The sequence below is a fragment of the Equus asinus genome, chromosome X, assembly GCF_041296235.1.
Source record: "Equus asinus isolate D_3611 breed Donkey chromosome X, EquAss-T2T_v2, whole genome shotgun sequence".
Classification (NCBI taxonomy): Eukaryota; Metazoa; Chordata; class Mammalia; order Perissodactyla; family Equidae; genus Equus; species Equus asinus.
Window position 1 is genome coordinate 54,800,894 of NC_091820.1, and position 24,737 is coordinate 54,825,630.

The 24,737-nt window shown below is 51.1% G+C and overlaps 1 long non-coding RNA gene across 1 annotated transcript; it reads right to left on the reverse strand.

Annotated features, from left to right (window-relative positions):
- Positions 1-638: 638 nt before the first annotated feature.
- LOC123282616 (uncharacterized) lies at positions 639-24,737 on the reverse strand. Its single transcript, XR_006522784.2, has 3 exons — positions 24,527-24,737; positions 6,903-6,986; positions 639-4,221 (listed from the first exon to the last, which is right to left on the reverse strand). It is a non-coding gene; the product is annotated as an uncharacterized lncRNA (long non-coding RNA).

Here is a 24,737-nt window from a genome sequence, read left to right on the forward strand (position 1 = left end):
TTACAAATCAAGGCAACCCAATTAAAAAATGGGCAAGAGAAATAGACATTTCTTCAAAGAAGATATACAAATCACCATTAGCACACAAAGAGATGCTCAACATCGTAGTCTTTAAGGAAATATGAATCAAAACCACAATGAGCTATCACTTCATACCCACTAGCATGGCTAGAATAAAAAAAATTGGAAAATAACAGATGTTGGTGGGGATGTAGAGAAATTGGAACACTTGTTCATTGCTGATAGGAGTGTAAAATGGAGCAGCCACTCTAGAAAACAGCCTGGTAGTTCCTCAAAAAGTTCAACATAGAGTTATCATTTGACCCAGTAATTCCGCTCTTACATTGTAGCCAAGAGAAGTGAAAGCACATCTCCACACAGAAACTTGTACAGGAAGATTCAGAGCAGTAGTATTCACAGCAGCCAACAAGGTGGAAACAACCCAAAAGTCCATCACCTGGTCAATAGATAGACGAAATGCTGTATATCCAGACAATGGAATACCATTTGGTAATGAAAAGGAGTGAAGCCCTGAGACGTGCTACAACATAGATGGACCTCGAAGACGTGCTAAGTGAAAGAAGCCAGACACAAAAGGGCACATATTATATGATCCCATTTATTCGAAGTGTCCAAAATAGGCAAATCCATGGAAACAGAAGAGGATTAGTGGTTGACAGGGGCTGGGGGTAAGGAGGGAATGGGGAGTGACTGCTAATGGGTACAGGGTTTCTTTTTGGGGTGGTGAAAATGCTCTGGAATTAGATGGTGGTGATGGCTGCACATACTAAAAAACAGGGAATTGTACACTTGTGAATTATATCTCAACTCTTTTGAAAAGAGTGAATTATAGCAGTAGTTTACAAATTTGGCCGGATCACAACCTCTCCAGAACTACCCCACCTCCTGGTGACTCTGGGCTTGAAAGTCTGTATTTTTTAACATGCCCCTGGGGTAGTTCAGATGCAGCCAGGTTTGGGAACCCCTGGGCCAGCTCTAACATTCGAGGACCCTGCTTGTGTCTATAATGAGAAGGACCTGTAAACAGTTGCACACAGCCTGTTTCTCTGTGGGAGCTTGCCCCTCTCGGGTTCTGTACACCCTGAAACAGCCAGACCTCACACTCCAAGAAGGACCTGTTACATTAGCCACAGAAACAGACCCTTCTTGTGCTCCTAGGGCCACAGGGGGTTTTCCGACCTCTGAGGTGGGTCTGCTGGTGCTGGCCTTCCCAAGTGTGTGTTGGGTGGCCTCTTTGCCCCTCCCCTGCCTCTTTCCTCTAGGGCCTCCCTCAGCAGAGCCCAAGATCCATTGCTCTTTGCTCTGGGGGTGCCAAAGCCAGGCCTGCTTGGCAGGCCATGTGGTGGAAGAACTCAAACCCCACTGGGGGATCTTGCAGGGGAGGGGGCCACAGGGATGACCCTCAGGTGCCTGGGAAACCACATGCCTGAGGCAGCTTGGCTGTGGTGCATGCACCAGACTCGGAGGAGGGAACTCTTAGAGAGGCAATCCAGGCCCGGCCTTCAGCAAAAGCTATGAGCAGATGAGTGGTCCTGGTCCCCTTCAGTGTAAGTGAGGACATGAGTGTGTGCACAGGCCTAGTGGGGCCCCAGGCTCAGCTGTTAGCCGAGATTCTAGGGCCTTGCCCGCAGTTTCTTCTTGCCTATCCTACCTCTTCCAAGGCCCAGATCATACTCTCCCTTCACAGTAGCTACAATAGTAATAATGTCCTTCCTCACCCCACTGACTGACGACTAACCACATGCTAGGCCCAATGCAAAATGCTTTGAGATACTTTACTCCATTTCATCCTCACAAGAACCCTTTACAGTAGGAAGCACTCTTCTCACTTTACATGAGGAATGAGGAATTCAAAGCTCAGTTATTACTTAACTAATATTTTTTAAGCACTCATTATATGCGAGATACCGTGCTAGGTGCTGGGTCTACAGAACTGAATGAGTCCAGCCCCTCTTAGAGATTGCACTCTGTCTCCAAGCTGAGAAGGAGCTTTCTAGAATGAGGTCAAGCTGGGATAGCAAGCCAGGTCCGCTTGAGTCCACAAGTCCTCCTCCCTCAGGCTGCCCAACTTCAGCCACACAAGCAGAGCCCCTCCATGCAGAGCTCCCAGCAAGACTTCCAGGGCTGCCCTGTGACTAGGTCTTTCTAGGAATGTGAGAAGGAAGAGAACATGCGTCCCAGATGTCAGTGGCTCACATGCCACCATCATGACTTTTGCCATAGTCTCATCCCACATATTTAATTATTTCATAGCTGTTTCTCTTTAAATGGACTCACTTCTGAAAAATAAAGTTTAATACTTACCTCAGAGTCATGCTAAGCAATGATATCCATGAAATCATTTGTGGTGTGCTGGTTGCGTTTTTTTTTTTTGCTAATAAACCTTAAAATGAATATATCACTATTGACATATAAATCTTCATTTAGGTGCCACTTAAAATCCTTTCAACACCAGCAACACGAGCACCATAATTTGGGGAAACACAGGAAGAGAAAGAAAACATGACTCCCTTAGCTGCTTGGAGGCGAACTTGCATGGAGACCACCTTTGTTGAGAAGTCTTCTTGGTAATCTTGCTTTGGGCTAGAGCTTGAGTCTCCAGGGCCCAGAAGTGGGCCCAGCTGAAGGCTTGTGCTATTCCAGAGGAACCAGGAGGAAGAAAGGAGGAAGTGCAGTGGGCGAATAGTGGATGATCCCGCATACTGCTGGGGGACCCCTTCTCATGACCCCCACTCCCTCCAATCTGCAGCCAAGTCGTTCCCCTCGCAGAAGGCTTGAGGCAAAGAGTGAGGAGACTGGGTCTCAGGGCTGACTGACGAAGGCAGAATCCAGGCAGCAAGCTGTCTGGACGTTACTGAAATCCTAGGGAAGCTTTTGGATTCTCTCAAGGTTCAGGCCAAGTTTAACCATAGCTGGCAAGAGGAGGAATACTGGGTCACAATGGCTGCATAATCCTAGGCAAGTAACTTCATTGTGCCTCAGTTTTCCCATTTTACAAATGCGGAAACAAGAAGGCCTTCTTCACTGGGTGGTTGTAAGGAATAAATGAGACAAAATGTATGAATGGACCTTGGTAAAGGCCCATCCAAATATTGTTGTTTTATTACCATGACTATTCAACAAATTCAATAAACATGCTTTGGCCACTTTGGTGCACGAGGCATCATTCCAGGCATTTAGGTGTGGGGGAGGGGAAGCGACAGGCATGGAGGGGTGTGCGGAGATAAGTACAGTCCCTACAGTCTAGGAGAGGAAGCAGACAGACAAACAATTTGGGCTGAACCATATGAAACTGCCAACATTCAATCATTTTTGGCCCACAACCCAATACTACTTCTGACATCAGGCAAAGTGAAATAAATACAAAATGGAAACAGAGAAGGGAATTTTCTCTCACTAGAAAAATTAAGGAAGGTTTCACAGGGGAAGTGACCTTTGACTGAGTCTTGAAGGATGGTTGGACTGCAACTGGCCTTGCAGGCTGGGAGTGGGAAGAGCATCCACAAAGGCATGGGGGTGGGGTTAGGTGGAGCCTGTTTGGGGGCATAAGGATGGCCTGCATGCCTGGGCAAATGCGCTGCGGAGGGGCATGGAGAACTTGGTGGGACTGGTACGGACGGTCTCAGATGCCGGCTTTGCCTTCCCTGGGGAGTTGGAGGCTGCCCATCAGCAAAGAGGGGGCGTGATTGTTCCTCTCTGCTTAGTGGGGCAGGTGACCCAAAGTGGGGCCGCAGCCTTCCTACTTCGCTACTAAATGCTGAAATGGCAGCAGGAAAAATTGTAATCAGGCAAAAGAAAGAAATTTCTAGGTGTGAGCTGTGAGAACCTGTTCTAGAATGGCCAAGGAAGGCTGAGGAATCTCTTCCCCTGGAGACCTTGAAAAGCAGGAGAGATTCTCATCTGTCTGGTTCTGGAAGAATTCTGCCCAGAGGCAGGGGGCTGGACTAGATGACCCATTTGGGCTCTTTCCAGTCTGCAGCCTTGATGATCTCATTGTTCCCTCTTCCTCTGGACTGGGCTGCCTCGCCCAGCTCGGATTCATTGGGATCATTTCTGTTGTTAGAGTTCTCCCAGGCCCCCAAAGCCACAGCTCTTCCGGTTGGTGACTCATAGTCTTGTCAGCAAGATCATCCCAATGTCTAGCCTCCATCCTCCTTGTTGTAAGGCTGAGTAAGCTCAGTCTTCCTCTTTCTAGCTTCCCTTGAAGGTGAGAAAACATAGGTTATTATCCTTATATAACCAAGACCTTTTCTGTTCAGTCTTATTGCCAGCCTTCCTCTCACCTCTCAAGAGACAGTGAGGATCTCACAGATAGAATAGGTTTTAGAGTTGAAGGAGCTGAGTTTGAATTTTCACTAGTTGTATGACCTTGGGCATGGCATTTAAGAGCAGGGATTAAGTAAGCATTTGCGGAGCATTGACTGTATGCTCAAGTACTACTTGTTGAATGAATCAGGTGTAGGTATTATCCTCACTTTATGGGTAGGGAGGCTACAAGAGGTTAAGTTTCTTGCACACTGTCACCAAACTAGTAAGAAGTAAGAGATGGAACTGGAACTCAGATCTCAAAGATTCCAAAGGCTGTGCCTTTTCCACCTTACAGTGTTACTTCTTGCTTCACTGCTCAACCTCAGTTTCTGTCATCTGTAAAATGGAGCTAATACTCTCTGCCCCACAGATTTATTGGGAGGATTAGAAACATACATACTCTATGTGAAAGTGATGTGTAAGTCAACAAGTGCTGGGAAGACACTAGATAATTATAACTTTGAAGCCCTGGTCAATTCTCTGGGCTTCTGCCAACATCTTTGAGAAGCTATTTCTGAAGGCAGCAGGCAGAGTTGACCTCTCCCTGCCTCCGTCATCGATGGACCTCTCTTCCATTATAGCTCTTATTGACTAGGTTGCAACTCTTTCTTCAGCACGTTTGCCTCCCTAATTCAGTTGTAAGTATCTCCAAGGCACAGTGTTTGATACATGGTAGCCCTCAACAAGTGTGGCTTGCATGGATGAATGAATAATGCAGTGACTTTCGTTGACAGACCTACTCCTTCTCTGTCAGTAGTTCAGCCTCTATCCTCCCTCCGTAGAGCCCAGCTTCCTAACTGGACCACCCACTACTAGCCTTCCAATTCCGTGGTCACGCGTTGACCTTGGCCAGCTGGCATTCAGAGTCCTCAACGTCTGGCCCTAACCCCACTCTCCTTGAGACCCTCTTTCCCACCCTACTGTCCTCACACTGCCAGGGTACTGACCAAACCACATATCATGGTTTCTCAAACATGCTGTATACTTCCCTACTTCTGTGCCTCTGCTAATACCATTCCTTCTACCAGGAATGCCCTTCCCCACCTGATGTCCTCTTGTCAAAGGGCACATTCTGCCTCCTTCATGAAGCTTTCCCTGGCCACCCACCCTGTCCAAAACTAGTGATCTCATTTTCCCATAAACCCCCATTGCATAGAGTGGGTGCCCTTTAGAGGATGCCCTTAATATCCCCTACCTTCTCAGGCAGTCAGTTGCATCCCATTGTGTGACCTTGGGCAAGCCCCTACCCCTGCTCTGGGCCTCAGTCTTCAATCTGTACAGATGCGTCCAATGGCTCTTGAACCCTGCCATCCTATGATCTAGCTTCTTTGGGGCTCAGGGAGGACAAGGCACCAAAGAGCCCCAAATGGGGCCTTCAACTCTTGGCAGCACATGCCCAGTTCCCAGGCCTGAAAATCAGCTTCTCAGATATTATGAGCTAATTGACTTGCTTAATAAAGGGATAAATAAATATCTACTTAACATGATTACTGTCAGAGGCTTGAGCTACAGAACCTTTCCATCATTGGGGTTTTATTGCAGGAGAAGCTAATTAGCTCTAATTAGGCAACTCCCAGGTGCTTAAGGCAAAGGCCGATGGAGGGGAGAGCAGGGTATGCGGAGTGGAAGATAGATGGGGAAGGGGAGGGGGAGGTACTCCATACTCCCCTCTCTCAACTGCTTACCTGCTATGGCTGGGCTTGGGACTCCCCAGGAACCCCAAGCTCAGTGACACCTCAGGCACCTCACTCATCTGGGATGAAGGAAGGAAGCTTCTGGAGAGCCTACTGTTTGCCAGGCACTGTACCAAGCCTGCTCTCTGCTTGATCTGATTCACTCCTCACAATGACTGTGAGAGGCAGGAACGATTCGTTGCCCCATTTCATAGGTGGGGAAACTGAGATGCACAGAAGTTAAGCCCCTGTCTGAGCTCACACCGCAGGGAGGTGAGGAGCTGGGCCTGGATCTGATTCCAAGGCCAGGGCTGCTGTCTTCGGCCTCTGCTACCCCTCCAGGTGACAGGCTCTGGGGTTCATGCTACTCAGAGGGGATTTATATAGGCAGTGTCTTCCCTTTGCCGTGGTGCAGCTTGGGGGCACTCAGTCAAGAGGTTCTCCAGGGTGGGCCAAACTGGGCACAGCCAGAGCTGGCATGGTCCCTGAGAGAGTTGGTCTTCTTTCCATTCAAGGACCCTTCCTCCTTGGATTTAGATCAAGGCTCTGGGCTGGAAATCCTGGATGACTCAGACACCCGCCCTTAAGGAGCTCACATTTCAGTGGAAGTCTATGAACATTTGAATAGCAAATCACTTAAGTGTAAAAGTGTCTGTAAAGAGATATATCTCTCTTCCATCATCATTCGTCTGCTTAGAAATTTTCGCTAGCTTTTGAGGCCTTAAGTCAGCAAATTTGGGTTTCTTTCCATGAGACTGCTTGAGGCATGGGAAGGAGCGTGAACTAGGGAGCTGGGATTTGAATCCGGGTTCTGCTACATATTAGTTGTATGATCTTGGGCATGTCCCTCTGCCTCTCTCTGTACTGCCACCGTTCTGGACCTAGCATCGCAACTCTTACCTGAACACAGCATCTCCTAAGTGGCTTCTCTGTCTGCTTCCCTGCTTCTCTGGAATCCATTCTTCACACCGTAGCCAGAATGAGCTGGTTGAACATGAGACAGCTCATGTGATAACTGCCCCACACACACACCAAAGGCCTTCAAAGTCCTCACCATGGCCTGCGAGGCTTGTATGATCAGACCTCTGTCCACCTCTCTGGCCTTATTTCAGGCCACACTATCTCACTCACAAGCTCCACCATGCTGGCCTCCTTAATGGTGCTTGAAAAAGTCTCATTTCTCAGGGCTAATCTTCCTTAAAAAAAAAAAAAAGGCTCATTTCTCATTTCTGCCTCAGGGCCTTAGTACCTGCTGTTCCTACCACCTCAGTGCTCTGACCCCAGCCATTTGCATTTCTGGTTCCTTCTCATTCTTAAATGTCACCTCCTCAGAGACATATTTCCTGGCTACCCTATCTTAAACAGCAGTATCCCCTTTGTTCTCAGTTTCAGCATTCTTTTTGTTTCCTTCCAAACACCACAATTGGTAACTATTTCTTATTCCTTTAAAAAATGTATTTATCGTCTGTTTCCTCCCACTCAAATGTAAGCACCATGAGGGCGACGGCTTTGTTTTCATCACCACTGTGCCTCGGATAGTGCTTGGCACATAGTAGGTGCTCCCTACAGACTTGTTAGATAGACAGATGGATGGGTGGATGGCTGGAGCAATGAATGAAAGAACACTTCTTAAAGCTGTTGTGAGGATTACACAAGCTAGTGAATGTTAAATGTCTGGCACAGAGTTCAGCAGAGTCCACAGCTCAACAGCTAATCGTTGAATCTGCATGTGACCCACTGGCTGGCACCCAGCTGTTCCCTGAGCCAGCCCCACCCTGGCCAGCTAGTCCTCCATCCCGCCACCCTGCTCCCCACAAGGCCCAGCTCCTGCTGCCCTGGAAACAAACACATTCTTGCCCATAGGCAGTGGTGTTGAGCCAATTGTTAAATATTCAGGAATTTTACAGGCAGGCTGTTAAACTATTGGTAGCTTAAGAGTGGTGTGGCAAGAGTATTTACACCACAGAAATTGGCAAGTGGTACAAATTGGGGCACCAACCCCCTGCAAAGAGCCAGTCTACAGCACCACTAGGCTTCACCCCTACCGTGCCCCCACCCTATCAAAGTGCCCTGCCCCACGTTCTCTGCCTGAATCAAGTCTGCCAGCCTTCAAGGTGCAGGTCAAGCGCTGACTCCCCCAGAAAGCCATGCAGCCTCCCCGACCTCACTCCAGCTGACAGCCTTGGTGCCGCAGGCTACGGTACCTAAGCGGGCATATCTATATGCTGATTTTTGTCTTCTTTTTCTCCAAGTGAACACGAGAATCTTACTCCTGAAGGTTACTTTTAAAACCATGAAGGCAGGGACATGGTTGATATATCGTTTCCTCTCCCACCCCGATGGTGCCTAGCACAGGACTGGGCCTGTAGGGGTGTTCAGGAAAGACACGCAGCCGCGTGCTGGTAGAGGGCCAGGAGCCTGGGACAGGGAAACAGGAGCCCTGCGTTTTGGCTCAGCTAGCCACTGACTTGCAGTGTGACCTCGGGCCAGTCCCTTTGCCTTTCCAGGCCTCAGTTTACCCATCTAAAATGATGTTGATGATTTTGAAGCTTCCTTCAAACGTCAGGATTCAAAGGGCTTCTTCATTGACTGATAGGAACACAAATGTTTATTATTTTATGTGAAAACTCTTAGGTGCTTTCAGAGAAACACTCCCTGGCACCCCTTCCACCCCACCCGCCACAACGGAAGACCTGGAAGGGCCTTTAGAGAAGATTGAACCCCAGGCCTCCATTCTGCAGATAATGATAGCGAGGATTTACCGAGCACTCCTTATGTGCCAGGTACTAGGCTGAACACTTGACATTGATTAACTAATTTAACCTTCCCAACAACAACGTTAAAAAGTAGATACTGTTACCAAGGTCCATGTTCCAGATGCGGAAACTAAGGTTCAGAGAAGTGAAACAACTCGTCCAAGCCACGCAGCTGGGAAATAGTAGAATTGAGGCTTGAACTAGACAGCCAGATTCTAAATCCCGTACGCCTAACCACTGTACCGTACTACCTTTACAGTTTCTCAGAGGAAGGGGCTGCCTCTCAGAGGCCCTTGGGCCACTACATGACAGCTAGCTTTCCCACCCACACCCCAACAGACCCCGCTGTAACCGAAGCTTTTCCAATAGGCAGAATGCCTTAAAGGAAATGCCACATCTTGCTTCCTCCACTTCCTGGCCATGTGACCTTGGGCAAGTCCCTCTGCCTCTCTGAGCCTCAGTTGTCCCATCTATTTTGCACAGGGCTTTTCTGAGAAATATGAGAGACAGGAAATTAGCATGGATTAACCATCTCTGTGTGTATGTCTATAAATTGCATTTAATTACCTCCCCTGGCCCTTCCGGAAGCCTAGAGAGAGAATTTCTCTCTCCCATTTTAGGGAAGTGGAACCAGACTCAGAAACGATGATAACTTCATTAAAGCCACGCAGTCAGGTGGGGCAGAAGTGGAATTCAAACCCAAGACTTCAAGTTCTTTTTGTTTACCTAAACTTTTTATTTTAGAACAATTTAATATTTACAGCAAAATTGAGTAGTGTGGAGAGTTCCCATATACCCCACGCCCAATTTCTCCATTCTTAACGTCTTACATTAGTACAGCACACTTGTCACAATTAATGAACTGATACTGACACATCAGTATTAAAGTCAGATTTCCTTAGTTTGAAGCTAATGTCCTTTATCTGTTCCAGGATCCCATCCAGGACACATTACATCTAGCAGTTATCGCGGACTTTCCTTGTTTTTGATGACCGCCACAGTTTTGAGGAGTGCTGGTCACGTATTTTGTAGAATGTCCCCCAAGTGGGATTTGCCTGATGTTTTTCTCATGGTTAGACTGGGGTTAGGGGTTTAGGGGAGGAAGACCACAGAGGTAAAGTGCCCTTCTCATCACATCATATCCAGGGCACGTGCTCTCAACATGACTCACCACTGTGGATGTTGACCATGATCACCTGGCTGAGGTGTGTTTGTCGGCTGTCTCCACTGGAAAGTTACTCTTTGTTTTTGCCCCTTTTCGTACTGGACTCTTGGGAAGGAAGTCACTATGCACGACCCACATTTAGGGAGTGGAGAATGGAGAGATCTGCACCACCTCCTTGTGCGAGGATGATCAACGTAAATTATTTGCAATTTTTCTAGGCAGGAGATTTGCTTCTTCTCCCCTATTTATTTATTTATTCAGTCATTTATATCACTATAGACTCATGGATATTTGTTTTATACTTTAGGTTATAATCCAGTACTATGTGATTTATTCTGTCGCTCAAATTGTTCCAGCTTTGGCCTTTGGGAGCTCTTTCAGTTGGCTCCTATGTCCCTTTGACATACCCCCATCATTGTGGGTTTTATTTCTTTAGCACTTCCTTCTTTTCTGGCACAAGGCGCTCCAGGCTCATCTTGTACATTTCCCGCTCCAGCCCTGGAATCAACTGCTTCTGGGAGGAACTCTGGTTCCTTTTATTAGAGAACAGCATTAGAAACCAATATCTGGGCAAATTGCTACCGGGTCCCCTCAACAGAGTAAGGAGTATGTATACTAACTAGTGTATATACACATATCTGTAAGTGCTTCTCTGTGTAACTATTTGTATCTACATTAAGCTAAACATGAGTTCACACTGATGTTTCCCGTTTTGATCCATTGCCACATGGATCCTCCAGCCCTCCTCCTTGCTTATCTGTACACTTCCACTCCAACAGTGAGCAACCTGGCTCCCGCTATCCACCATCCGACTTCATGCTCTTTTCATAGCCCTCCTCCCTCACTCTTGCCAGGTTCCCAAGGCCTATCTGGCAGCTGCCATGGGGAGTAGCTGTGTTCATCTTTCCTGGTCTCTGGGTGGCCTAGGTGGTGGCAGTGACTTGATAGCCTGGGAAACTCTCACCATCAGGCCCTCTCTGGTTTGGTTCCACAGGCAGCCCTCAGGGTAGCCTCCTCCAGTCCTTCAGAGGGCCCAGGAGAGTTTGCCCCAGCACCTATCTGTGGGCAACTGAGCCTTTAGACCTGCAGGAAGTCATTGCTGGTGTGGCAGCAGCCGCTCTTCCACTGCCTGGTGTGCCAGTCTCACTGCCACCTCCTCCACCATCCTTCCTGTGAGCCAGCCTTGGAATCTCTTGCTCACGCCTGCTCAGATCAGCAGCTCCCGGCCATTGGGATGGGCTGAGATGTGGCGGAAGATGCAGAGAAAATTGGAATTCCAGGCATGGGCAATACACAGCATGGAGGGGCTAAGGCTCCTTTGGCCAGAGTTCAGATTAGTTCAGCTCAGTGGCTGTCACCTTGGAACAGTATGCTCTATGACCCCACTCAAGCAGGGCTCCTGCCCCAGCCCCACGCCTCAGGGGGCCCTGTGCTCTGGAGGGCCTTCCTCCAAATGTGCTAATGTCCCCTCTTGTTGCCAACTACCGGCCAGAGCCAGCACTGCCTCCCGAGGGGAGTGCTCTGAGCCCAAACTTAGACCCATGTGGGTCCTGGTCCCTGTTTTTCCTCTTTGGGATACTCTCTGATTGGCTACTCCACTCATGGGGTCAACCAGATGCCCTGAGGAGCTCCTGGACTCTCATCTAGGGCATATTCTGGGGCCCTGGGGCTGAGCCCAGTTCCAGGAGGACAATCTGGCAGGAAGATCGCTCCTGCTAGCTGGCACAGTACTTTTTTCGCAGGATCATAGGAGAGATTAGGTTGCCAGAATGATGCTAACACAGTGATTTGGGGTAACTCAAATTGTTTATATAGACAGGAGCCTCACACACACAAATAAATCTCTCTCTCTCTCTCTCTATATATATATAAGCTATAGACTACACGCTCTAGGGATAGCCTTTCCTTAGAGCTTATGGAGTTAAAAGCACAGAACTTCCAAGCCTCAAGGGAGTTTTGAAGCCATTTAGCCCAAGGCATTCCTGGTGTATATGCGTCATCCCTCCACCTGCCCCAGAATCTACTCTGGGCCCCTCAGTGCCTGAAGCTTCTGGGGATAGAGAGAGGAATAAGTCCCTGTCACTGCCCTCCAGGATGTCCCAGTCTAATGAGGGACACAAGCACAGAAACTGTCTCTTTCAATAAAATAGGAGAGCAGTAATAATAATAATAGCTGCCACTTACTGGAGTCTTACTCTGTGCCAGGCACTGTGCTACATGCTTTGCCTGTATCATCTTATTACTTGCTCTCAACAAGCTCAAAAAGTGGCTGCTACTAGTATTCCTTTTATAGAGGAGGCAACTGAGGCTCAGAGATGTAAAACGGCATACGCGTGAGAGCCAAGAGTGTCCCTCAGCTCTGTCCAGCTCCACAGCCTGAGTTCTTTCACACTCTCAGGCCTCAAGCCTGAAGAAATGGAGGCCAAGTGGGGTAAGGCAACTTGCCCAGAAAGAAAGAACTTGAATCCAGTGCCCTCTGCCCTCAGCCCTGCAGGGAAGCCATAGTGCTTTGCCAGAAAGACAGTGTCATATGTCCATGATCCTGGCTCTCTTCTCCTACCATGGTCTCATCTCCTGGCACGGCCCCAGCCCCAGCCTGGGCCGGGTAGGCCATGTGGCTAGCACATCTCCCTTTCAGATCTGCCAGGCCTGCAGCTGGCCCACCCCTCGTGTGCCCTGCCCGCCCCTCCCCCCCCCCCGCGCCGCCCAGCCCCCTCTCCTCGGCCAACAACGGAGCCCTCCTTCCGTTCAGCATTCCTGCCAGCTGGTGTGTGAGCCCTGTGCAAGGAGGCTGGGTTGCCATGGCAGCCGTGGAGGGCTGGCGTGGAGGGGGGGCCACCCTGGTGCAGGGCTCCTGACCTCCCAAGGAAGGGAGGCTGTGGCCCCGGGGCCTGGTAAGTGCTTCAGCAGGTCATCTCAGAAGTCCTCCCCCTACCCCGCCCTGGCCCTCTGCCCACACCGGGTGTGCTTTAAGAGCTCTCACCACACAGAGAAAGGGATGAGCTAGGGAGGAAAAATGCCCAGGCCCTTCAGAGCTCAAGCCCAATATAGCAGAACTAATTCGAAATGTCACTTAGGGCAGTCTCGCTCCCAGCCAGCAAAAAGCTGGTTTATTTACATAGTCAGCTGTGGCGGGAGGCCAAGAACCCGGCCATGCCAGGGTGTAGGGGATGGGCCGCTGGGGGCCCTGGCTGTGGCCCCTTGGTCTGAACCTTGCTCAGAACCACCATCTGGAGACCCCTGTGGGCAGAAGGGCTAGATCCAGTAGACCTCACGCATGCCTCCCCTACTCCAGCCAGTGCTCCCCCATCTCCAGGCCCCAGGGCAGGGCAGGGCAGGAACTTTTAGTGTCTGCCTCGGCACCAGTTCTGTGCCTGGTACTCTGCTGCATTCTTGACACGGTTTTCTCATTGAACCCTTGCCATGCTCTGAGAGGAGGGGTGATTATCCCCGTGTTGTAAGTGAGGAAACTGAGGCTGGGAAGGATGTATGATTTTCTGGGGGTTAGACAGGCAGTAAGTGGCAGTTGGGGTTCAAATCCAGGTCAATCTGACTTCTAAGCCCGTGCTTCCCCTCCTTTATCCATATTCTGTATCTTGAGTCCTTGGCTTCCGCCAACCCAGCCACGACCAGGATGTGGCCTGTCTGTGCCACTGGGCCTGTCAGTTGATTGCTGATGACCTTTTTAAGTAGAGTCCCTCTGGGCCCTACTGGGTTGCCCAGTGAGCCACCGGTCTTGGGGGCTGGTAGGTCAGGGTGGGCTCAGGCCCCCAGGAAGAGAATGGAGGCTCTTCCTGGCACACACCTGTGTGCTGCAGTCGGGAGAACACCCAGGGCCCCAGATGAGAGGGGGCACGTGGACCGGGTGGTCTTGCCTGTCTATGTGTATTTACTCCATTATGTGCCAAACATATACTGAGCATCTGCTATGGTGCTTGGAACTGTGCTGGGTGTTGGGAGTACAAGGGTGAGAAAGACATCACCCCTGTCCTCACGGAGCTGCCAGTCACTGTCCACAATAATAACTCACCAAGGGCTAATATTGAGTGCTCTAGGCCAGGCCCTGTTTTAAGCAGCTCGTGTGGATTAATTTATATAATCCCTTTAGCAAAGCTATGAGACAGGTACTATCATTATCCCCATTTCACAGATGAGGAAACAGAGCTATTGAGAGATAAAGCATCTTGTCCAGGGTCACACAGTTAGCAAGTGACAAAGGCGGAGCTTGAACCCAGGCAGACTGCCTTCAGAAATGATGCTTCCAATCCAGCATGATCTAGAATAGAAGGGAGAGGGCTGAACACGGCAGCAAGAAGAGTCGGGAGAAATACAGAGCAGGCTTGCCAAGGGCACTTCGGTGGGCAAGATCGGGAGGGTTTGGCCAGCTGGAGACCCTTCCTAGGGCACTTCTCCAGAGGGTTGGCCCCAGGGGAGGAGGTTGGGGCAGCCCAAGCTACCCTCAGAGAAGTCTGACCACTCTATTAGATTTTGTCTCTGTTTTTCTTAGGTCTCTTGTTTTGGCTATTTATTGGAGCCCAGAGGCTCAGCTAGCCAGGGGTTAATGCTCAGAGGGGCCTGCTGGAGAAGGGCCTGCTCTCTGTGCCAGGGCCCCGGGGAGAGGATGTGGCTGGGATCAGCTGGGAATCATTAGGGATGCTGGCGGGGCAGACTGAGGTGGGGAGGGGTGTGGAGAAGGCCCAGAACCCAAGGCCGGGGCGTGGTGGGCAGCCAGCCAGCAGGCTCTGGGCCGAGGGGGCAGATACAGGGTCAGGCGGGGAGTGAGAGCTGCTTGCCCCAAAGTGGAGACCTTGCTCCCTAAGTGGTCCTCCCTGAGGCTCCAGAAGAAGGGAGCAAACATCTGGAGAGAAGGCTCAGAGTGGAAATGGAGACGTGCGCTGGTGAGTAGAGGAGGGGGCTGGAGATCTTCTAGGACCCAGGCCTCTTGGAAGGTTGGCAGACCCTCATCCACAGTCCACTTTGCTATGTGCCCTTCTGGGATTTTCCAAAGCAGCCCAGAGAGGACGGGAGACCTCAGTGGCGCTAAGGGCTAAGATATCCTCTCCCCCTGTCCCCGGGCCTCCCCCAGCGCCCAGCTGCCATGCATTCCCTCAGCAGAAAGGAGCACACAGGACCTGCCTTTGCAAGTGCCACGAGCTCTGGAGAGTTTTATCCAGTAAGTGCTTCTTGACCTAGAAACCCAAGGAGGAGTAAGCAGGGGAGCGGCTGCTGTGTGGGTAGGAGGCCCAGCCAAGCTCCTCAGGCAGTGGCTCAGAACTGGCACCGAGGCTGCTTAAGGAAAGGGGGCAGCACTACATGGCATGTTGGTGGCAAAGCTGCTGACTTCGAGGCCCAATTTGGGGAGGGGGGGGAGCCCAGTTCCTGCCTGAGCCCAACCAGAGCTGTGGTGAATTCCACAGAGCAGGGGACTGTGGGACGTGTCATCAGAGACCACTGAAAACTAGGAAAGGCTCCGCGGAAGATTGGGCCTGATCCTGGGGCTCCTCTAACATGCTTGGCTAGCTCAGGATCCCAAGGACCTGTGAGCACCCATGGGACGAGCACCCTTCAGTCCATGCTGCAGACCTGACAGCACCTCAGCTGGCCTTGAACAAACAGGCGGCCAGCAGAAGGAGTAAGATGCCTTGGAGATCCAGAGCCCTAACGAGCCAAAAGTGAGCTGGGAGAACATGGCTGGAGTGACCTTCAAGGTTCTCAGAAATGTCATCTAGTTGCCTCCAAGCCCGTGGGATGAATTGTCCAGGTCCCTGTCTCATCTGACTCCATTCCCCTATCCCACCTCTCTCCTTATAGTCCTTCAGTGACTCTCCATTGTCCCCAAGGCTCCCCACCTGCCATTCTCTCCTGCTAACTCCTTGCACACTGTCTTCCAGCCCAGTGTTCAGACTAGCTACATTGCAATGTGTGTCCCCATCCCTTGCCCTGTCATCCCCAGAGTAGGCAGCCAGGAGCCCACAGGGTCCCTGGGAGTCCTGTGTGGGAGGGGCAGATATGTCCCAGCAGAGCTTCTCTGCATTAGCAAAGGTATGCCAGCTTAGGCTGCTGGAGGGGAGACAAAGTGCAGGGAAGGAGGGGGACCAGGAGGACAGGATGGAGCTGCTTAATTGTACCCCAACTCCCAGCAGCCTTAGCAACAAGGGCTCTCAGGCCTACTGAGGCACGTGCTGAAAAACACGTGAGCACAGAGCAGGGCACTGCCCAGCAGAGTCTGGCAGGCAGCAGGCAGACGGGCTGGGGTTCTCCTCCTGTCGACTCTCCTCCCTCAGCTCCCTGTGGGAGAACTCTCACTGACCCCGGTCCCAAGTTGCAGGTGAGCGCCGGGCATTGGGGGTAATTTCCACAACCCTCTGGTTTTCCCCGTCTCTGGGTCTGTCACTCAGAATCCCCACCAGCTGCCCACCTGGGAGTCATGATGAGCTGCTCACTCTCCCTTCCTTCTCCCCACATCCAATCAACCACTAAATTGCCAAGCCCTGCCCATTTCCACTCCTAAACCTCTCCTCTGTCTGTCCTGTTTTGTGCCTTTCACTACCACTGCCCAAATCACCAAAAGGCCAACAAGACTCCCTGTCCTTTACTAACAGCTTTAAATACGCCAGGTTCTGTGCTAAACATTTACATGCATTTGCCTCACTTAATCCTCCCACCAACAACCCTCTGAGAGCTGTACTATTATTGGCTCCATTTTACAGATAGGAGAAACTGAAGCCCAAAGCAGTGAAGTCCCTTTCCCAAGAGCATACACCTAGCCAAGGGCGGAGCTGGGATTCCAACTCAGGCAGTGTATTTTGAGAACTGCCCCGACACCCGCCCCCCCGCCCCCCACGGCAACATACGGGCTCACGGTGCTCTGCTGCCCCTCCCTGGCCTTCCCTCCTGGCAGCTCCACCTCTGTCTCTCACCAGCTGCCAGAGTGGTCTCTCCAAGACCCAGAGCTGACTATGTCTGTTTGCCTCCTGGTCCAGTGCCCTCGTCTGGCTTTCTTTAAAGCATCCACCCGTCCCTCCTCACTGCCATTGCCCTAATCCAGGCTGCTGGCATCTCTCACCTCCCAGCTTCTCCATTCAACTATCAGCTGCTTGAGAGCAGGGGCCAGTCTATCTTCCTTACCAGCAAGGTGCCCAGTACACAGATGAACCAGGTTACTATTCACCGAGTCAACGGAGGGAAGAACAGACACTCCCCACCCCCACCCCGTCTTCTGTGTTACTCCTGCCAAGGCCTTCTCCTCGCTACTGCCAGAGGGATCTTTCCAATCACAGCCTTGAGCAGGTCGCACCTCTGCTCCAAAACCACCACTGACAGACTCTACTTCTAGGAATTTATCCTCCCGCTATACATGCGCTCACGGGAAATGACGTATGCGCCGATCATTTCTCGCAGCCTTGTTTGTAATTGCAAATGATTGGAAATAACCTACATGTCCATGTTAACTCTTGGATAACAAAATACTGTCTGCCTTCAAAAAGAACGAGGAAGCACTTTAAGTGCTGATGTGGAACAGTCTCCAAGATGCAATATTTGGTGAAAAAGCAAAGTGCAGAATGGTGGCAATAGTATGACACCATCTACATAAAATAAAAGAGGGAAAGAATAGATAAATGTATTTGCTGTATATGTTAACCTATTTGCCTCCTCTACCTTTAAATTTTTGGACTGTTTGAATATATTACCTATTAAAAAAATGTAAACTTTCATATTTAGAATGTAAAAGTATAAACCACGCTGTTTACGAGAGCAAACAAACAAAACCGGGTTGCCTGTCAGTTACGCACCCGAATTTGCCCCTGCTGTCTCCTCCACCTACACTGCACTTGCTCTGCCTTCCAGCCTCTCTGAATGGCCACATCTGTGCTGTCTGTTGTGGGGCTCACAGGCTGCGTCTGGGTACTGAGCACTTGAAATATGACTAGTCCAAATTGAGATGTGCTGTAAGTATAAAATACACACCAGAATTGGAAGATTCAATGTGAAAAAAGAATGTAAAATATCTTCCTAATTTTTCTCTATTGATTACATGTTGACATGATAATATTTTAGATATATTGGGTTAAAGAAAAGATATTATTAAAATTTACTTCACTAGTTTCTGTTTACCTTTTTAATGTACTAGCAAATTCACAGTCACATATGTGGCTCCCATTTGTGGCTTTCATGGTATGTTTCTTGGACAGCACTGGTCTAAGTTCTGCTGGCCCTTCCAGTGTACTTTAAAGGCCACCTCCTCTGTGAAGCTCTCCTTGAGTCCCTTCTTGGAACCCCCTTTGCTGCCACCTGCCTCACGGCACGGAGCAGGGACAAGCTTGGCAACTGTGTTAGCCTCGCCCGTTCAGCTGTGTGTAAGCCCCTGTGGGGAAAGGCCCAGTTGTCTTCCTCTCTGCACCCCTCGGAGTCTTTGCCAGCCGAGCCCCGAGCCAGGCACAGGAAAGAGCTCAGCTGGTTCAACTTAGAATAACTGAAGCAACTACTAGAATGGGCACTGGGGAGCTTGCAAGATAGCTCCAGAGGCCCACCCAGGACCAAAGGCCCAGCAAGCAGCAGAGGCTACTTCCTAAGGTCATCGCCTCCACCCCTCTGCTTCAGGGCCCAACTGCTCAGCCCACACCACCCCCCCCCCCACCCCGCCCTGTCCTGGAAAGGCAGGAAGAGCAAGGACTATGACAGAGGAAGGCTGAGGCTTCAGGTGGGTTTGCAGAGGTGAATAAAGGCCTGCAGTCGCTTATTTGCATAGACTGTGAGCATTAGCCTGTATAGTGGAGAGGTTATACAAACAGGATCTGGAATCAGAAAGCTGAGTTGAAAACCTACCTCTGCCCTGAGAAAGCATCACAAACCATTTACTTGTATACTTTAAATGGGCAAATTGTGCAGTATGTGAACTATATCTCAATAAAGCTGTTATATCCACTTTTAAGCTGTGTAGCCAGGAGCAAACAGCTTTACCTCTCTGTGCTTTAATTTACACGTCTATCAAAGGGAGGTGATAATAATCCTACCTATCTCCCAGAGTGGCTGTAAGAACTAAATGAGCAAATGCGTGTGCAGCAGTTCAGGTTTTGCCCGTAGTAGGTGTTCATTAAATGCTAGCTGCCCTTATTCCTGCGTGCCAAGCACTGTGCTGGTCATGTCACTTATGGTACTTCGTTCACTTCTCACAATGACCTCACAGTAGCAGGCATGTATTACCACGCCCATAGGAGGATGCAGAAATGTAGTCCAGAGAGGCCCCACATTATGTAGGTATCTATTGGCAGAGCTACGATGGGATCTTTGAGTTCCTACCCCTTCCACCTTTGACATGCCTCTCCATTCACAGGACTTTGGGGCACCTGTGGAGCAGAAGTCTTAAACAGGCTTCCCCTGAGTGCCAGTGAGGCCTGACGAGGTGTGACAGGCCTTCCTCTAGAAGACATGTCTTTGCACCTGCGACTAGCCTGGCAGGGGGCCTCCAGACAGTCCTTAGGAAAGGAGGCTGGATCCAGGGCTGAGGCAACCCCAGGGCAAGGGCCATAGAGGCCATGGCCATCAGGCCATGTCCTTGAAACGGACTTTCACTTCGGACAGGTGAGAATGCACCTGGGGTCTCTTGAGCATCTACAGGATCTCAGGAGCTGCTCTCGGGCACTTTGCACACCTTGCCTCAGTGAGTCCTCACAACGGGGTGGCATCACTACCCTAATCGACAGATAAGGAGCCTGTGGCTCAGAAAGGAGACTCACTCGTGACAGAGCCATGGATCAAACCCAGGCCCCATTCACTTACCAACTCATTCATTCATATTTCTTTCTTCATTCATCCATCACCTATTAAGTGCTGGGGATACAAATGTGAATTAATTTCTGTTACGGGGAAAATGCTGAAGGCGAACCGAGGAGGGAGAAATGCAACGACAGCTGGGAGGGGTGTGTGTGTATGTGTGAAGTGTGTGGTGGGGGGACGCTGGCAGGCAGTGAATGTCTCCCAGACAAAGCGTTTAGTGAAGAATAAATGCAATTTCACTGTAGTGGGGGAGGGAAAAGGGGAAAACGGTTTCGGGGGGAAATGGCTTGTGAAGCTTGGGAAGGCCTGGCAGAATGTGGGTGTTTGGTGGGTGGTGAGAGATGGCACGTGGTGGGGAGCAGGGAGGACGTGGGGTGAGTGTGAGAGGCGAACCTGCAGCCTGTGCCTTAAAGGTCTTGTGTGCCAGCCCAAGGGGTCTGGACTGGATTTGCTGCGCCTGGGGAGCCACTGAGGGTTTTCATCACAGTCAGCTTGGTTTTGTAGAAAGACCACTATGTCAGCAGAGTGGAAGGCAGATCTGAGAGGCTGACCTGGAGACAGGAATCCAGACAGAAGACCTCTGGAATAGGTCAGGGAAGAGGTGACAGATAAACTACAGCTGTGGCCCTGGGGATAGAGAAAAGGGCACAAATCTCCCCAAACTTGTAGGTGGTAGATTGGACAGGAAGGATTCAATGCAGAGGACAGGGGAGTTCGAGGATGATCCCCAGGTTCTAGTTTGGGCAGCTGGGTGGAGGAGGCTGCCAGGCCCTGAGGCAGGAAGACAGCCTAGGAGCAAACGTGGGGCAGATTGAGTTGCAGGTCATCAAGCTCCAGAATGGCTGCATTTGGAGCCCAGCAGTGAGGTCTGAGCTGGAGAGGGAGCTTTGAGAGCCCTCAGCTAGTTTCTTGATTCTGGGTCTAGTGCTCCTCTTTCTATTCCACCCAGCCTACCTCAAAGATCTGCAAATGGAAGGTTCCAGTGATGCAGATAAGCCCCCATTGGATCTGGGGTCTCAGTGCAGTCCAGCCAGGAGGCAGTGAGGTGTCTGTAGGGTTCATACAAACGCAGCAAGACTCGGAGTGGGCAGACAGGGGACTAGACAGAAAGCTAAGAGGTCACTTTACCCAGCCAAGTTCCAGGCAGGATTCCCACTAAACCCACATTTCCACGAGGGCCCTCCCCCTCCCCCATCATAGTCAGGGGAAGAGCTGGAAGAACTCTCTAGTGCTCAGACAGGACCAACCGGAGAGCGATTTGCATATAATTTGCATAAGACAATCTGTTCTCTGGTAATTTTCAAGTGAAAATGTTATCATCGCTCCCTGGAGGGTCATTGCGTGATTTTTCTTTCCTTTGTTCTTCTGTACACACAGACTGCCCCAGGTCTGCCCTCTAGGAAGGCCTAATGGAGAGGAGGGGCCAGAGGGGGCTGGGAAGAGGAGGGCCTGCATTGTACAGCTTGGGCTGAGGCTCGGAACTGCCTCCCTAGGGAGCCCTGCAGACCCAAGCTTCCATTGACATGCTTTTGGGGCCCTTTAGAGGAGCACCCAGGCCCGGGCTGATGCCTGCCTCCCCCTAACCCCTGACTGCTGCCCCACTCTGGGGCCTCCCTTGGGGCTCAGCTGCTCAGTCAGGCCCAGGCAGCTCACAGCATAGGCCTGGCTCAGGGGACGTTTTCTAATAGGCGGATAATTGCCTCTGTTAATTGCAATTTGATTTTAGCAATTTTTCTCTAAGAGCCTGGAGGCCTTGGGCCCAGATATGGAGAGAGGGTGCAGGAGTGGAGCCTGCGAGCTGGAGTCCCACTGTGGAACTTACCGCCTGCCGGGTCTCTCCTAGGCTCCGTTCCCTGCTGGGTAGGGGACAGCAGGGACGGGGACTGAGCTACATCTCACTCTCACAGCCTCAGCTCCTCAGAAGGACACTCCACAGATGGCTCCAAACACCATTAGTCCCCAGGGAGTGCTTTGGCAGCCCTTCTGGAAGGGGTTAGCTGGCAGACTCCCCAGGGTCAGAGCAGGAGCCCATGGCAAAGCCTGGAGGGCTTCCCGGCCAGGCTTCCTGCTGGAGCCGAGAGGCTGCTACACTTCTGTCCCATGACCATCCGCACCCCTCAAACCCGTTCCTGGAGCTGCCACCATCTCCTCCTCCTCCTTATCAGCCAGCCCTGTCCTCCATGGACCCTCAGAGCATGGCTTTTGGAGCCCAGCTGCCTAGTGGACGTAGAGTGAGTTCCTTCACTTCTTGTGTTTCTGTTCCTTCCTCATAAGGTGGGGAAATGCTAGTATCTACGTAGTGTTGTCATGAGGGCTGAACAGTTCATGTGTGCCGAGTGCTTCACCCAGTGCCTGGCACATATTAAGTTCTGTATAAATGAGAGCTAATGATAGCTGTATTCTGACTTTCAGTATTATCCACGCTTTCAGATACTCTTCGCTGTCCCTGACACCTGCATTCTAAGGCCATAGGGTCCCTGGGGGCCAAGGTAGAATCAAGTGGGAGGAAGTACCCTTAGGTGAGAGTCCCTGATGGAGCAGGCCTGAAGGCTGCTGAGTGGGAGCGGCTCCTTACGAGACTGGGGGCTCTGGAGTCGAGACTAGATCACATCTGCTGCCCATTCACTCTCCCCTACCTCTGCCTACCCATCTGAACTGGCCACTCCTCCACTAAAGAGGAGGACTTCTTGGAGGAAGAGGCCTACAGGGAAGAGGGAGGTTTGTGGAGTCAGATTGGGTCCTTGGAAGGGCACTTGGAGACAGGTGGACCTGGATTCAAATTCCTTTTTCTACTTCTTAGCTGTGTGCCTGGGGCCCTTGGCTCCACCTCGTCCAGCCTCAGTTTGCTCCTCTGCACCAAGAGGCCATTCCATCTCCCACATAGGGTGGCCGTGAGGATTAGCTAGAATAACACGTGGCGGCATACAGGTAGGTGCTTAGTGAATAGCCATTTCCTCCCCTGCCCCCTCCCCTTCCTTCACATGTAAGGGGAGCAATTATCTCCCTGTGTTTATGCATGTGCTGCATGCCTCTCCCCACCCAATTCCTCAGCGTGGAGGTGGAGGTGTCGGGCCACTGCCTTCCTTCCCACCGCACACAGGCCTTCTCTGTTGCTGGCAAGGAGAGGGGAGGAGGAGGGGGAGGCAGGCGGTGGTTTGGGGCCCAGGGGGAGTGTCTCGGCGCCTGCCCACCACTTCTGGCCTACTGCTCCAGGCAGCATGCTAATTAAACCAGGAGGACCCACAGAACAGAATTGCAGGCCCCCTGCCTCGGTCCAGCCCCCAGTGGCCCAGTGTGGAAATCAGCTGCACAGACAGGCCCTTTGCTTGGGGCTTGGGGGTGGGGTAGAACTGGCCTCAGCAGTGGCCCAGAAAGGAAACAGAGGAGGGGTCGGCAGGGGTCTAGGGGAGCCTGGCCTGTTAGCAGGGCAGGAACCAAGAGATGTGAGGCGAAGACCACAATTTCTGCTTGGTCCTGGGCTGGGCTGGTCCTGGTCTGGCCTGGCCCTGCCTGTAAAGGAGGTGTTGACAGAATGATGGGGTGGGAGGTCCCCAGATGGGGGCACTGCAGGGCCAGCATGCTGGGAGGTGACTGCCTGGTACTTTGTCCCGGGGCTTCTGGTCTGTACTACCTACTTTTGCTTTGTGTGACTTGGGGCAAGTTCCTTCACTTCCCTGAGCCTCAGTTTTCTCCTCTCTAAAATGGGGCTGATAACAAATATAGAGTAAAAGAATGTGTGGGAATGAGGCACGCCAGATTCAGGAGGGTGGTCACCTCTGTGAAGGGGGAGAAGAAGGAGCATGCGGCAGGCAAGGAATACATAAGGGCCCTTATCTTGACCTGGGCTGTCTTACCCCTAAAACAAGATGTGAAGCAAGTGCGGAACAACGTTAGGATTGGACTAAGCTGGGTGATGGGTACACAGGTGTTTCTTACCTATTTTTTTCTTGTGTCTTGTCTGCATGTCTGAAATATTTCATAATAAAACCAATGCCCAGTGACAGCATTATACACAGGATTCGAAATCTGTTGAACCTCAGGCACCTCCTGAGGAGTAGAACTGATGTGCTCTGGGAAACCACGTGAGAGAGCTCTAAACCACAATGTTGACGGCGACCCTAAGGTCAGAGGTGTATGTGAATTCATGCATTCTAGGTTGGGTAGCAAAAAACATTCCCCAAATTCACATATTCCTTCTGTGATGTATGACTTCAAATAGGCATGTGTAACTGAGGAATAAATTACAATGGCAGCCTCACTGACTGGGGCTGGGGCTGGACCCCCCAGGCCTGTTGTAAGGAGAGGGTGTGGCAGAAAGGAGGCTGCCTCCCCTCTGCCTGCTCCACTGCCAATGGTTGAAACACTGGGCCGGACGTTATCCCAGTGGCTGCCTAGATCTCTCGTTCTCAACTCTGGCTGCATGTTAGAATCAACTGGAGAGTTTTCCAAAACAAGAATGTTCAGGCCCCATCCCCAGGGATTCTGACTTAATTGGTCTGGGGTGAGGCCTGGACACTCCTATTTCGGAAAAGCTCCCCAGGTGCCTCTCTTGCGTAGCCACGCCAGAGAAGCAGCAGGCTTTGGCCAGTAGAGGCAGTTCCCAGCACCCATTAGCTCTCCCTTTTACCTGCTTTGAGAGAGGGCCCTGAATCCGGGCATGACCAGTTGCCCTTTGGGGGCCAAAGCTATGTGACCCTCGATGCAGCAGCCTTCTGCCATCCAAGCCTTCAGAGCACATCCCCCGGAAGGTCTGACCCTTCTCCCCAACCCAGGGAGGACTGCTGTTTTTAAGAGGGCTAAGGAAATGGAAAGGGATCATCCCCTACCATGAGGCTGGACTCATCCAGGCCACTGGCGACTTTTCCATCCACATCTTCTGGGACCTCTGGCTCCAGTGGACACAGCAAGCTCCTTCTTGAAACTCCTGCCTTGGCTTCCATGAAGCCTCATTGTCTTGTTTCTCCTCTGACCCTCTGGCTATGTCCTACACACGCACACACACACTCACACACACACCCTACTGCCTTCTCTGCTTCC